We start from the raw sequence: 12,781 nt of genomic DNA, 5'->3' as shown, positions 1-12,781 counted from the left end.
CTTACGGTTTGATACATACTCACCCACAGTTTCACACTGTGATTCCCTTCCTCTTATGTTCACAAACATTTTTGTGCCTCTGCTCCCCAGCAGGCAAAACTAATAACCACATATATATAGTGTTTGACAGATTTACAAAGAGCGAGGCCTTAAGCAGTCACCATTCTATTAAAGCTAATGCTTACCAGATCTGCCTGCTTCTGGGTACTGGAATCTTGAGCAAATATTAACTGCATGCCTTTAGTTCTGCTTAAACAATGCATTAATGCCCCATTCATTGAGCACTTTTTCTACATTTACATGTGGATTGGGATAATATGATCTCTGCCTTCAAGAGGCTCCCAGCCTAGTGGAGAAGTCAAAACCCCACAAATAAAAAATTTAATGAAAAAGTTGATATGAGACCAGAAAACAGGCCAGACACCAGATAATCAAAGGCTTCAACTGTTGCACTTAAAAGTAGCAATTTTACCATATAGGTGATGGTAGGCCATTGAAAATTTTAAGCAAGGGAGGGTTCTCGCTTATTTTATGCACTCATTCATTCAATAAACAGTCACTGAGTGTCTACTATACACCAAGTGCTATTAAAGATTCAGAGAATAGAAAAATAACTAAGCCTCTAGCAAATTCAATACCAAGAAACACCCCATTGTGTGACACTGGTTCTCTTACCAAATGAAGCAGGATATTATTTTGAGGAAATAATCCATGAGATTTTTTTTCTTTTTTCATTGCCCTCTCCCCCTACTCCTTCCCATGTAAGTAAGGTGCAAGTTAATATCTTCAGGTAAGAAACATGGCTGGGTTGGAAGCAGAAATAGGCTGACACATTTCACATTACAACAATAGACAAATACCAGATGGAGGGTGGGAGAGCTGGGTGCACGGGTGAATACATTCTTCCCCTACCCTCTCCCTGCCAGGCTAGAATCCCCTTCAGGGAGCAGGGAAAGGAACTGAGGGCTGTGAGACTCAGAGCAGTGGAAAGCTAGACCTGGGCATGTAGAAAAACTGCAGAGAGAAATGGATACATGACTGTCTAGGCAGCAGATGAAACCAAAGGCAGCTTTGCAAAGACATATATTTTCCAGGCATGGCATGTAGGCAGCAGAATGCCAGTGCACCTGACCATGGTGCTCAGGGGTCAACTGTGTCAACAGAGGACTGCCAAGTAGAGGGGCTCCCATCCTCATCCCATCCTCATCCCAACCCTAGCGATGTGCAGGGCTGTGGACCCACAGCGCAGTCCAGAAGTGGGGAGAGGGTGCCCAAAGGTGACTGAATGTAAAGTGTTTCTAGTCTGGCAGAAATTGTGTCGCGTTCTCATGAATACAGTGAGGTCTCTGGCACAACTAACCAGGTAGACGGAGATCGAGTCCTGCTACACACATTCAATTACTCCGAGACAGGAGGGGTGACAAATGCTGCCTGCTCACAGGAGTAGCTGTTCAGGGGAGGTGAGGGCTCTTCTCAGAGGGCTCAGGTCTGAGCTAGGCTTTGAAGTGTAGAGTGAGAGCGTGTGAGTTAGGAGGAGATTTCAGATAAATGTGACATTAGTACAAAACAGACAGACAGGGCACCTTCCAGGAAATTTAACAAGTTTTGTTTTGTTTTCACATAGGTATATTTTGGAGACATGCTAGGAAAAGAAGTTAGAAAATCAGGCACAGAAACCAATGAAGATTGAAGAGTTTTAAGCTGAAAAAAAAAATAGAGTGTCATAGAAAGACAGGAAATATATTTAAATGATAATGACTTAAACTGCAGTATGTAGCATAAAACCACATATTATTCATTGAACAATTAACTTAAGCACATGCATATTTGGCTACTGTTCAATTAAGGCAAGAATTACCTCCACTTTTTCACTGTTTTAGCTTCTAGCATAGTCCCTGAAACACCAAAGTACTCAATAAATATTTATTAAAATGAATATAAAAGACATTATCTGTCTTATATAATAAAAGGTATCTTGATTATTCAACACTGTATTCTAAGTTTGAAATATAGCATTTAGCACATAGGTGCTCAGTAAATATTTTAATAAATACAGGAATTATTCTGTAAGTGTGAAAAAAAACACAAAATAATGAATATATAAAGAACATTAATTAATACCAAGATGAACCATTGTAGATTTCTCATGTGAGCCACAGTACTTTTGGTAGGAATCAAGTGAAACCTTTAGTAAAGTGGGACTAACGTATCTCCACTTTGATCTGAGTTCATGGCCCACTGTCAACCTGACTGTGGTCATTTTCTTTATCACATGACAGTCTGTGTCCCATGGTGGTCCACATCAGAGGGGCTGTTCCCAACAGCAAAAAAGTCTTTCTCTGTCTCTGTTTAAGTTTTGTAGCAATTCAAGTGTAAAAGCCAGGAATCTTCATCAGCCATATTTGGATAGCCGTGGATAGCTATTTTTGTTTCTGTGTGCTCCTGCTCAGATCTGTGTAATATATCAGATGTAATTAAAAGAAGTTATTCTCTATTCTGAGGCCTGCAAAACCATGTACTGTTGTAGCAACTAGTACCTGGATTGGCTTCTCTGTGCAGCTCTGTAGGGAGGTTTTATAAATCATCCTGGTTTGGGGAAGGAATAAAATACTCTGTAGGCTAAGAGTCAACAAAAAGTGTTTCCCATAACTCTATAGTTTCTGATCCTGTATTACTTCATCATTGGAATACTATTCAGCTTTAAAAAGGAAGAAAATTCTGACATGCTACAACATGGATGAACTTTGAAGACATTATACTAATTGAAATAATATGATTCTGCTTATAGGAGGTCCCTAGAAGAGTCAAATTCATAGAGACAGAAAGTAGAAACAGAGGTGAGCAGGGATTAGGGAGAGGGGGTCATGGGGAGTTATTGTTTCATGGGTACAGAGTTTCTGCTTGGGGTGATGAAAAAGTTCTGGAGATGGAAGGTGGTGATGGATTCACAATGTGAATCTACTTAATGCCACTAAACTGTACCCTTAAAATGCTTAAAATGGTATGTTTTATATTATGTGCAGTTTACCATAATGGAAACAAATTTTAACATTTTTTAAAAGCTAATTGGAAGTTCTGAGCTCATGGGTAGGGTTTACACACTGTAAAGTCCGTAGGATGAGACAGCTCAGCCATTTCTTTGGGGACCCCTCCTCGTCAATTTCTTGAAGTCTTTCCCTTTGCACTGTCTCTGGAGAAAGACCTTCCAAACTCTTGCATGAAGGCTAGAGACAAGCTGCCAACATCCTGGAAACAGAGTGAGGGAAAAGGGCATAGGTCTTGGCAGTCAGTATGTAAATATTTATTTAATCTTCCTTCAATCCTACTTAGTCCTCCTTTCATTAAGGTTCCCCTGCCCTAGACTGTGTCTGGTGTAACCCCTGTCCAGCGACCTTTCTCATTTACCCTCTTTCTGGAGAATAGACACTCAGGCTTCTGCTGGGCTGAAGGAAAACTGCACAGAAAAGAGGAGATGTCATGTCTTAAACCGATTTCAACCAATCCTCCTGTTTAGACCCTGCACCTTAAGCCCTACTTCTAGAGACGACTGATACCACCGATTTCTGAGCTTTTGGGGGATTTTTCAGTGTCATGGAGTTTGTTTATCTATTGATCTCTTTGCTGGTTTAGAGTCACCTTTCTTAGGTCTGATAAGTCAGTTATTAATATGATTTGAGCATCTGCTTTCCAGATTCCAAAATGTTATTACTATTTCCTTCTCTCTCATTATCTTTGTCCTTGTGGGTTTATGCAAATAAAAAAAAAGAGCATTTAGTTATTTTAGTGGGTTTTAGGATGGAACAAGAGTTAATGTTTGTGTTCAGTCCTCCATCTTTGCCAGAAAGTCCCTTAGATAGTTCTTACAATGCCATTTAAAACATTATTGTGATTTCTTAGGCTCCATTAGCAGACGGAAACTATCTAAGAACAAGGGAAGTGACAGTCCTGCTGTCACTTGGTGGTGGTCAGTGAACTCTGGAATACTATTTCCAGTTCTGGGCACAATCCTTAATACTAGAAAAAATGGAATTCGTCATTGACCCAAGGGCAGGTTGTTTAATTTCCATATATTTGTATAGTTTTGAGAATTCCTCTTATAATTGATTTCTACTTTTATTCCACAGTGGTCTGAGAAAATACTTGATATGATTTCAATTTTTAAAAATTTATTGAGACTTGTTTTGTGGCCTTTCATATGGTCTATCTTGGAAAATATTCCATGAGCTAATGATAAGAATGTGTACTCTGCAGTTTTGGGGTAGAATGTTCTGTCAGTGTCTGTTAGGTCCATTTTCCCGAGAAGCCTGTAAAAATCCTCAGTTTCTAAACTAAGGTACCCCTCCAGAGATTCTGATTTGATATATCTTGGGTGAGATTTTGGACCACTGCGAGGGTAAAGTGTTATATGAACCAAAAAGGTCAGCTCAGGGGTAGAAAGTTGATTTGTGTGTCATCAGATTATACACAGTAATTGTGTACCTGGGTGTGATGGCATTAGCCCGAGTCCTGGTTTATAATGATGAGAATAAGGCACCAAGGTCTTTTATTAGTAGATTGAAGCACTTTGACATGTGCATTGCTGACAGAGCTGACATAGAAATAGCTGGAAGGGTCTGCAGCCAATCCTGAGATCTATGCTGTCCAGTGTGTGGCCACCAGCCACATGTGACTCAACTAGAAGGAAAGAAGCAACAGGTGAGTTGATATACTTTCAGGATATATTTCTTTGAGTATTTGGAGTCACTGAAAAAAAGAACTTTTATTATGGAAAATTTAAATGTAAACTAAATTGAGTCAATCTAAATCAATTAAAATCAGATACATTTTAAAATATCTCCTGAGTTAAACTGGCCAAATTTCAAGCATTTCAGTAGCTAGGGGCTACTGTATTGGACAGTGCAGTTATAGAAGAACATTTCCAACAGCACAGAAAGTTCTAGTGGATGGTGCTGCTGAGGAAGTGTTGAAAGTTGCCAAAGGCCCACCCATAGTAGGAAATAGCTGTTACTGGTCTCACTCTAGACACCAGGAAAGATTTGGTGTTAAAATTAAGGACTATTTTAGTTGGTCTGATTGCCAATTAGAGGAAGAAAGACTGCAGGAGGCTGTCGTAGACTCATGCAAGTCAGGAGATGGTTGATAAAGTGGAGCAATAACATCCATTGACATCCATTCCCCCTTTTTGGGGAATGTGTTAAGGTCCAGGGCGACTGAGCTGTTAAACCCTATGGCCCCAGTGGCAAGCTACCTGGAGTATCCTCTCTTAAAGGACTAGTCAACCAATCATTTTTGGATCCGACTCTCCTCTTGGCCCACACCTTCCCATTCCCCAGGCAGCCTGACTGCCAAGACAGTTGGCAGCGCCCAGGTGTGATACCAGGTAGCTGCGTTTCCTCTCTGTGTGTGCTCTGTTGGCCCTCTCTAAACATAGTCTGCATCCATCTGCTCCTCTCGCCCTTCCACGCTGCAGAGTTAGGTGTTGTTTTGTCCCCTGGAGGAAGCCCATATTGTTCTATTCCTACCAGAGAAGAAACAAATCAGGAGCAACAAGGAAAAATATGGAGTGTAAGCATGTGTTTCCAGGTCATCAACATGAAAGCAAACGTGCATGAAAATGAGTGTTAATTTACTCCATGATTCAGTGTTTGCAAGACTATCAAGTCATTTCCCATAGGCTGCCCAACAGCCATCACATGGTAATGAATTTCTATTATAACCCATATATGATGGTTGAACCGACAACCTAATGATCACAGAAAAGTGCAAAATAATAACAATGGTGATAACAATAATGATAGCATAATAATTAACTGGCAAAGGCATTTACAACTGGGATCAGGTGGGGAATACAGGTTTTTGGGGCAGTTATAACAGGTCTGATTGTCTCATTTTAATATTTGTGGTTTCTGTTGTCTTCATTTAAAAAAAATAAAAATTCTCAATTATGAAAATACACCCAGTCTAACAATTAGAATAGAAAGAAGTGGTATGGATAAATAAGTTATGCTTTTATTTTTGTTTTTCATCTTAGGTTTCGGAGGTCCTTTAATATTTCTTTAGACTGTTCTGTGGTAATTATCAAACAAAAACAGAAAAAGACTCTAGTTTTTTGGCATTTCGTGTTCAGTAATGAATTATATTCTCCATTACCCATTTTCTCATTCAAACACATGTGCGTTTGACTTTGCTTTAGTTATCTGTAAAACTCACAGTGGACTTGTCCTTTAAAATGGACCAAACCATTTGAAAACAAGACCATTTTAAAGATAAATGGGCATACTTAGCTGGCAGGGGAGATACCCCGATCTCAAAGGTGGTTTTCCCAGGGTGAGGCTTATCCAGTGCACTGACCCCTGTGGTTTCCCCAAATGTGGGAAACTCACTGCATGATTCGTGGTAGTGGGGCACTGCATTTGCATTCTCCCCTGATACTTGCTTTTTAAAAAAGAAAAAAAAATTAAAAACTTAAAGATAAATGGGCATTTAAAATACATTTTATCCTTTTTTTTCTTCTCCTTATTATTTTCTTCTCATTTTTTCCTTCCATCAAGTGTATTTTAATATCTGATTGAGGGGAGAATCCATCAGATTTTAACAATGTAAACGTTCATGAATTTAAAATGTCCAAAAGAGAATTCTGAATAATGGAAGTAGAGTTTAATGTTTCATTATTTCTTTTTCTTGAAAAGTTGCCTCCGTTCATGCTCAGTTTCTTTAATGAAATGTTGTTAGCTACCTTGTTTTGGGCAAATATCCTCTAGCAGGTTTCAGCCCAGAACAAATATTTACAGTTAAGCCCTAAACTCTAGAAAAATGGCTTTATACACGTGCTGGGGGTGGGGATGGGCTTAAAGGGAAAAGCCGACTGTGTCTTGGCTTTAGAAACACAAGTGGAGCCACCGCAATAAATCATTAAAGACACTCAAAGGGTGTTTATTGGAGAAATGCTTACCTTGGATAAGCTAAGGTGGAGGGTTGAGAGGCTATGGGGGCTGGGGTCCCACACAACTAATGGGCACACTTTTTACAGACAGAAGGGCCATGCTTTAGTCATAGTGGTAAATCTGTAGTGACAGACGTTTGTTCTATATTTGTGAATGACCTGATTTGGCATGCATGCAGCTCGTTCTACTGACAATAATGATAACATGGTGTGAGGGAGAGGGAGAGAGAAGAAAGGAGAAAAGGCACAGGGTGGGGGAGCTGGGCAGAGGGAGGAGAGAAACCCAGGCAGACAGAAAGGGAGAAGGGGAAAGGAATATTAAACAGGTGCAGAGCATGAGCATCTCAGGTTGACCCCAAGGAAAGCTGTCTTTGGTATCTGATGATTTTAATTTGGGAGGAAGTCTTATGTTTATGCCTAATTGATTCAGGGAGGATCGCCTTTCCTTCCTCCATGCCCCCTCCCTCTCTCTCACTCCTCTCCCTGGCAATCTCTGGGGAAGGTACTCAGAACAGCTGTCAGACCACAACGGGCGGGATGCCTCTGCATTAAGGAATCCCTTGTAATTTGCAAAATTTGCCTGGCCTTCCGCGCTTTGCTGCAGTCTTGCAACCCATGGGCACTTCAGGTAAGAAAGAGACTGGCCAGAAGTGACAAAAAGAATGAAGGGCTGTCACTCATTGGAAAGAAAGTGTCATTATGCTCCTTGCCACGTCCCCTTCTCCCAAGCCATCTCCTTTTTAGAATAACAGATAGAATTCATGGCAAGAGCAATTACAACCCCCCAAAGAGCCTTCCACAGAGAGAGAGGTTGGGTGGCAGATGGAGCAATGAATGAGGAGGACGTGGGAATTCTGTGTACTATTCCTAACTTGCTGTGTGACTATGGACAAGTCTTGTCCCCTCTCTGAGCCTATTTTCAGACCTGTGAAATGAAACAATTCAAAAGATGACCTCTAAGGAACCTTTTAGGGCTAAAAATCACATGCAACTAAAAATAACCTACAGCTCTCTTGGTAGGTACAATAGATACATAGGTAGGTTGACCTAATGCAACCTCCTCAGAGAGGTCTTCCCTGGCAAGCACCATGCAAGTATTGCTCCCCTCCCATCACGCTCTCGTACAGCACTCCCCACCCTATGAAACCATCCTCGTGATTTCTTTACAGTCATTTTATCAACCTACTATGATGTAAGCTCCACGCAAATAGGGATACACTCTGTCTTACTCACCACTTCTTCCTTGGTGAAGAATATATATAATTTTATATATGTAATACATATATATTTATACATATATATTCTTCACCAAGGAAGAATCTATATTTTATATGTATATAAAAGAAGAATCTGTATTTTATATATGCACACATATACACATACATATACACACATTCATATGCATATGTCTATGTAAAATGCTTGAGGAGTGTTGAATGAACACATCCAGCTATTTTTGTATGTTAAATCCTTTCAATTTGCAAGCGATAGACATACTCAGGTTACTTGGATGAATGGACCTTTTTGAGGGACACACAAGCAAGTAAGGGCTCAGAAAACAATCTCGTGAAGCCCATCGACAGGCACCATTGAGAAATGAAACATGACCTCACTACTGAGGGTACAGTGGAAGCTCTGTGACCTGACAGCCCCCCTGACAGCACAGCGTCAGCTCTGTTCATCGTCCCCCCAGACTGAGCATCCATTGCTTGCCACTCCACGCCCTGCCATTTTCATGAGATGTATGCACGGTCTCACCATTTCTGTTGCTCTGGATTCTCCAGAAGAAAACAACTGCCTGTGGGTCCCAAGGTCAAAGTCCTCCAGAAAGGATCTGACTGGCTTACCTAGCCACTTTCCAGTGTAGGGAACCCCTTTGGGAGAGATTGCCAGTGACATCAGCAAATAGGGAGGGGTCCTTACCAGGGGGCCAAAAGCAGCTTTTAAAAAAAGCTTCTGAGGACCCACTGATAGGTAATAAGCTAGAATCTCCAGCCAGTGATGAGTTGGACATCTGGCGTTTGGGAGAGTCTTCCCTGGTGGTCGTGTTGTGCACCTCTGGACCACAGCCACCACCATCTTGGCCCCATCCACTCTGCCTGGCAGGGTGGAGTTGCTGGTACAGAACAAGGGAGTGAGCACGGCACTTACTCAGAGTGCCACGGGATCCTTTCAAATGCCCTGTCCATCCCTCCATCTGTCTGTCCATCCTTCCCACTACCTACATGGTAGGTATGGTATTTCTCTTCCTAGGTATGATGTGTAGACATTGGATCTTGATTCTAATACCTCTCTCCTTCCCCTGCAGAAACACTGGTAAGGATTAAGACAAGTTAGACTGGTTCTAGAAACCGGGAGCATAAGTGTGTGCTTCACAGCTGGGGTTATAGAAAACAGAGCACATAACCGTAGATTCCATTTCAGGATTAGAATTCAGCTTCTTAAAATAATGATCCTTTATTCTTCAGTCTTTTTCATTCACAGTGCCACCAAGGTAGGGGTGCCTGGAAAGGAATTTATTCTTTGCTGGGCCACATGCAGGACAACCTATGGAATTATTTAGGAAATATAACTATGCTCATTTCCTTCACCAAAACAAAACAAAACAAAACAAACAAATAAAAAAGAAGGAGGTGGGGGAGAAGGAAAAAAAGGAGGAGGAAGAGGAGGGGAAAAATAATATCAAACATGGGCCAGTTTCTATCACTGACATCAGGGGGCCCTTGGGAGAGAGTGAGCTACAGAGAGTGAGGAAGGTTGGGCAGCAATTTATTTAACACAGTGTGTACTGAACTCCAATTTGTATGACGTATAAAAGAGATAGAACATACAGCCTCTGCCTTCACTGAGCTGACAGTCCAATGGGGGGACACGTGGAAAGGATCTATAATATTAAATAAGATAATGCATATAAAGAGGCTAATAAGTGCCAAGCCTACTGTATGATCTCAACAGATGCTAGTTCCCTTTCGTCTGAAACAAAGACACTAAATACACAATAGCTGTATGTGTCAGACTTGCCCAACCTTCCTTCCAATTTCCTTCTACCTCATTCACCTCTAGAGGATCTTCCAGGCTCCCTTGCAACTGGGGCAGCCGCGTGGCCTAGGAGAAGTCTCCTGGGTTTGTCATTATCTCTTTGCACTGGGTTAAATAGTGTCTTAAAATAATTCATGTCCATCTGTAAATGTGACATTATTTGGAAACAGGGTCTTTGTAGATGTAATCAAGTTAAGATGAGGTCTACTGCATCAGGATGGACCCTAAATTCGATAGGGCCAGTGTCCTCATGGGAAGAGGGAACTTTGGACACAGAGACACAGACCCACAGGGAGAAAGCCATTTGGAGATGGAAGCAAAGATTGGAGTGAGGCCTCTACACACCAAGGAGGGCCAAGGATAGCTGCAACCTACAGAAGCTAGAAAGGGCAAGGAAGGACTCTCCCCTAGAGCCTTCAGAGGGATGTGGCCCTGATGACGCCTTGATTTTAGACTTCCAACCTCCAGAACTGTTAGGGAATAAACATCTGTAATTTGAAGCCACCCAGTTGGTGGTACTTTGTTACAACACCCTTAGGTAACTAATATGCCTTCTTCCTTCTTCCTCGAGTGAGGACACGATGCTTTGAGGAGCAGCAACATCTTTATGGGTGTGAGGACAGGTGCCACATGCTAAGTAAAGATAGGAGACCAGAAAGACAGTAGGAGCCTGCTTCCATGTGGCAAGTTCCCCAGACATGAAATGAATAAATCCCTAGGTGTTTTAGGTATCGTCGCTCAGGTTTTCTGTGACAGATGACACATTTCTGACTAATGCCCTATAGTCAAGTAGAAATGACATGAGAGACACTTGAGCTCACGTCTCAGCCATGTTGTTATGTAGACGAGTGGCCCTGGTCATTAAAAATTCTTGAAAGTCACTGTAGTCCTCCTTAAAATAGAAACAATAATATGTACCTGAGTTTTAAAGGAGATATTTTACGAGAAAGTCAGGTGTCATCCATGGGGCGGGGGAAGCTAATACAAATGCCCAGGGCTGCTGGACCCCAAGGGACCTCAGTATCAATACGTGACTGACATTTAAAGACCATTCTCCCCACCTTGCTGGGGGAGCCTCCAATTTTTTTAAATCAGAAAGTGGCTGTCAGTAGCCCTAATAAAAATACTTTATAAAATATAAAGAACCACACCAACACTGGGGAGGATTTAAGTACAATTGGATAGTTCTATCACCCAACTTAAAAGAAGGGCTCCTAATGTTCTTATCCAACAGCAGAGAACAGAGGTGATATTTTTCAGGTTCCTTCTGGGATAGCTTCACCTCCTGAACTTCCCTAATCATCCCTTTCTTCCCCTAAGTATGTCTTTCCTCACCCAAGACCCTTTTCTTGGTTATGAGCAAATACAAGACATGAGCCAGTGGGCTCTTGATATAAATAACTGAGGGGCAAACTCAGGGGTAGACCCCAGACATACGCTATAGCTCTCTGGAAATCTAAGGGGACATCTGACCCTCTCAGCAGGACACACGGAGCACAGTACAGCTTCCACTCACTTCCCCCTTGGCAGGCAGGCCTCTCCCAGAGCAAGCCCCATTTTCCAAAGGGCCGGAGCCTCTCAGTATTCAGCACCCCCAGACACGGGGCTGTGCATGGCCTGCTACCTGGCTCCTTTAGCTTCTGGTTCCCCTCAGCGTCCAATTCTAATCACCTGTTTGTAGATGTGACTATATGCCTAGGCAGGCCCTGGTCTCTTTCCTTTTCCTCCCACCCATTCTCACCCTCTCACCACTTTAGAGCTAAGTGAATACGGTTTTCCAAATATAGTTTTGCAGCCAGTGTGCTAGGCCTTCTAATGAGCCACGATAATTGCTTCTGCCGTTTTCCAAAATGAAAATCAACCTCCAAAGAGCAGCTGGTTTCTTGCAACGTTCTCCTCCCTCCAATTACATCCCGCCTTCCTACAAGTCAGTCACAGCCCAGCCTTGACCGCCTGGTCCGTGAGTAGGGCCGGTGGGAGCCAGCAGGAGACACGTGCTGGGGGAGGAAGCAGGCGGGCGACTGAGTGATTCATTAGACGTGAGGGAACAGGGAGGCAGAGGGAGTGGGGAAGATCTGGTTTTGTTTTTGAATTCTAAGATATCTGATGATGTGTTGTGCTTATGGATATATCTGAAAAGATAACCAAGTTTTTAGATGGCAGAGCAAAGATGTTTCCACTCCTACATTTTTTTCCAGAATCACTCCAAAACAATAAAGAGAACAAGAAACAATAACACAAACTCCGTATTCTATGAGGGCAGGAGACATCTCTGATCTGGAAGCACCACATACGAAGATGAGAAACAGACGGAGGAGTGGTAAGCACTCAGTAGGTCTGCAGAAAGTCAAACCCAACAACCAGAGGGTGATACCATTGCGAAGGCAGCTGATCCCTGGCCTGAAACAGGAAACCCTGGGGAGCTGGGAGGGCCACAGACAGTATCAGTCAGAATCAAGCATGGAATGGAAAACAGCCCCCCACCCCACCCCATAGCGCAAAGATAATAATATGATAAGAATACCAGGTTCCATTTGTGGAGCGCTTGTTGGTGCCTGTCCGATTGCAAACGTTCTCTCATGCAAACCTCACAACAGCAGCAAAAGGTATTACTCTCCCATTTTATAGATGCAAAAAATAAGGCTCGGAGGGCAAAAGTCATTTGTCCCAGATTACAGAGAGAAAGACACTACACCAGCGTATGTATTCTTAATTCCGTGAGTGCCAGGTGTGCGTGTGCTGCATGCGTGGCCGGGTTGAATTATGGTTGGCAGGGGCCAGGCAGGGCTGCAGCTGTCT

The 12,781-nt window shown here is 42.4% G+C and overlaps 1 pseudogene; it reads left to right on the top strand.

Annotated features, from left to right (window-relative positions):
• The first annotated feature begins 6,276 nt into the window (after positions 1-6,276).
• Positions 6,277-6,426, top strand: LOC123638938 (annotated as a pseudogene).
• Positions 6,427-12,781: the final 6,355 nt, after the last annotated feature.

This window comes from Lemur catta, chromosome 5, assembly GCF_020740605.2.
Source record: "Lemur catta isolate mLemCat1 chromosome 5, mLemCat1.pri, whole genome shotgun sequence".
Lineage (NCBI taxonomy): Eukaryota > Metazoa > Chordata > Mammalia > Primates > Lemuridae > Lemur > Lemur catta.
This window is presented reverse-complemented; position numbering and strand designations above follow the sequence as displayed.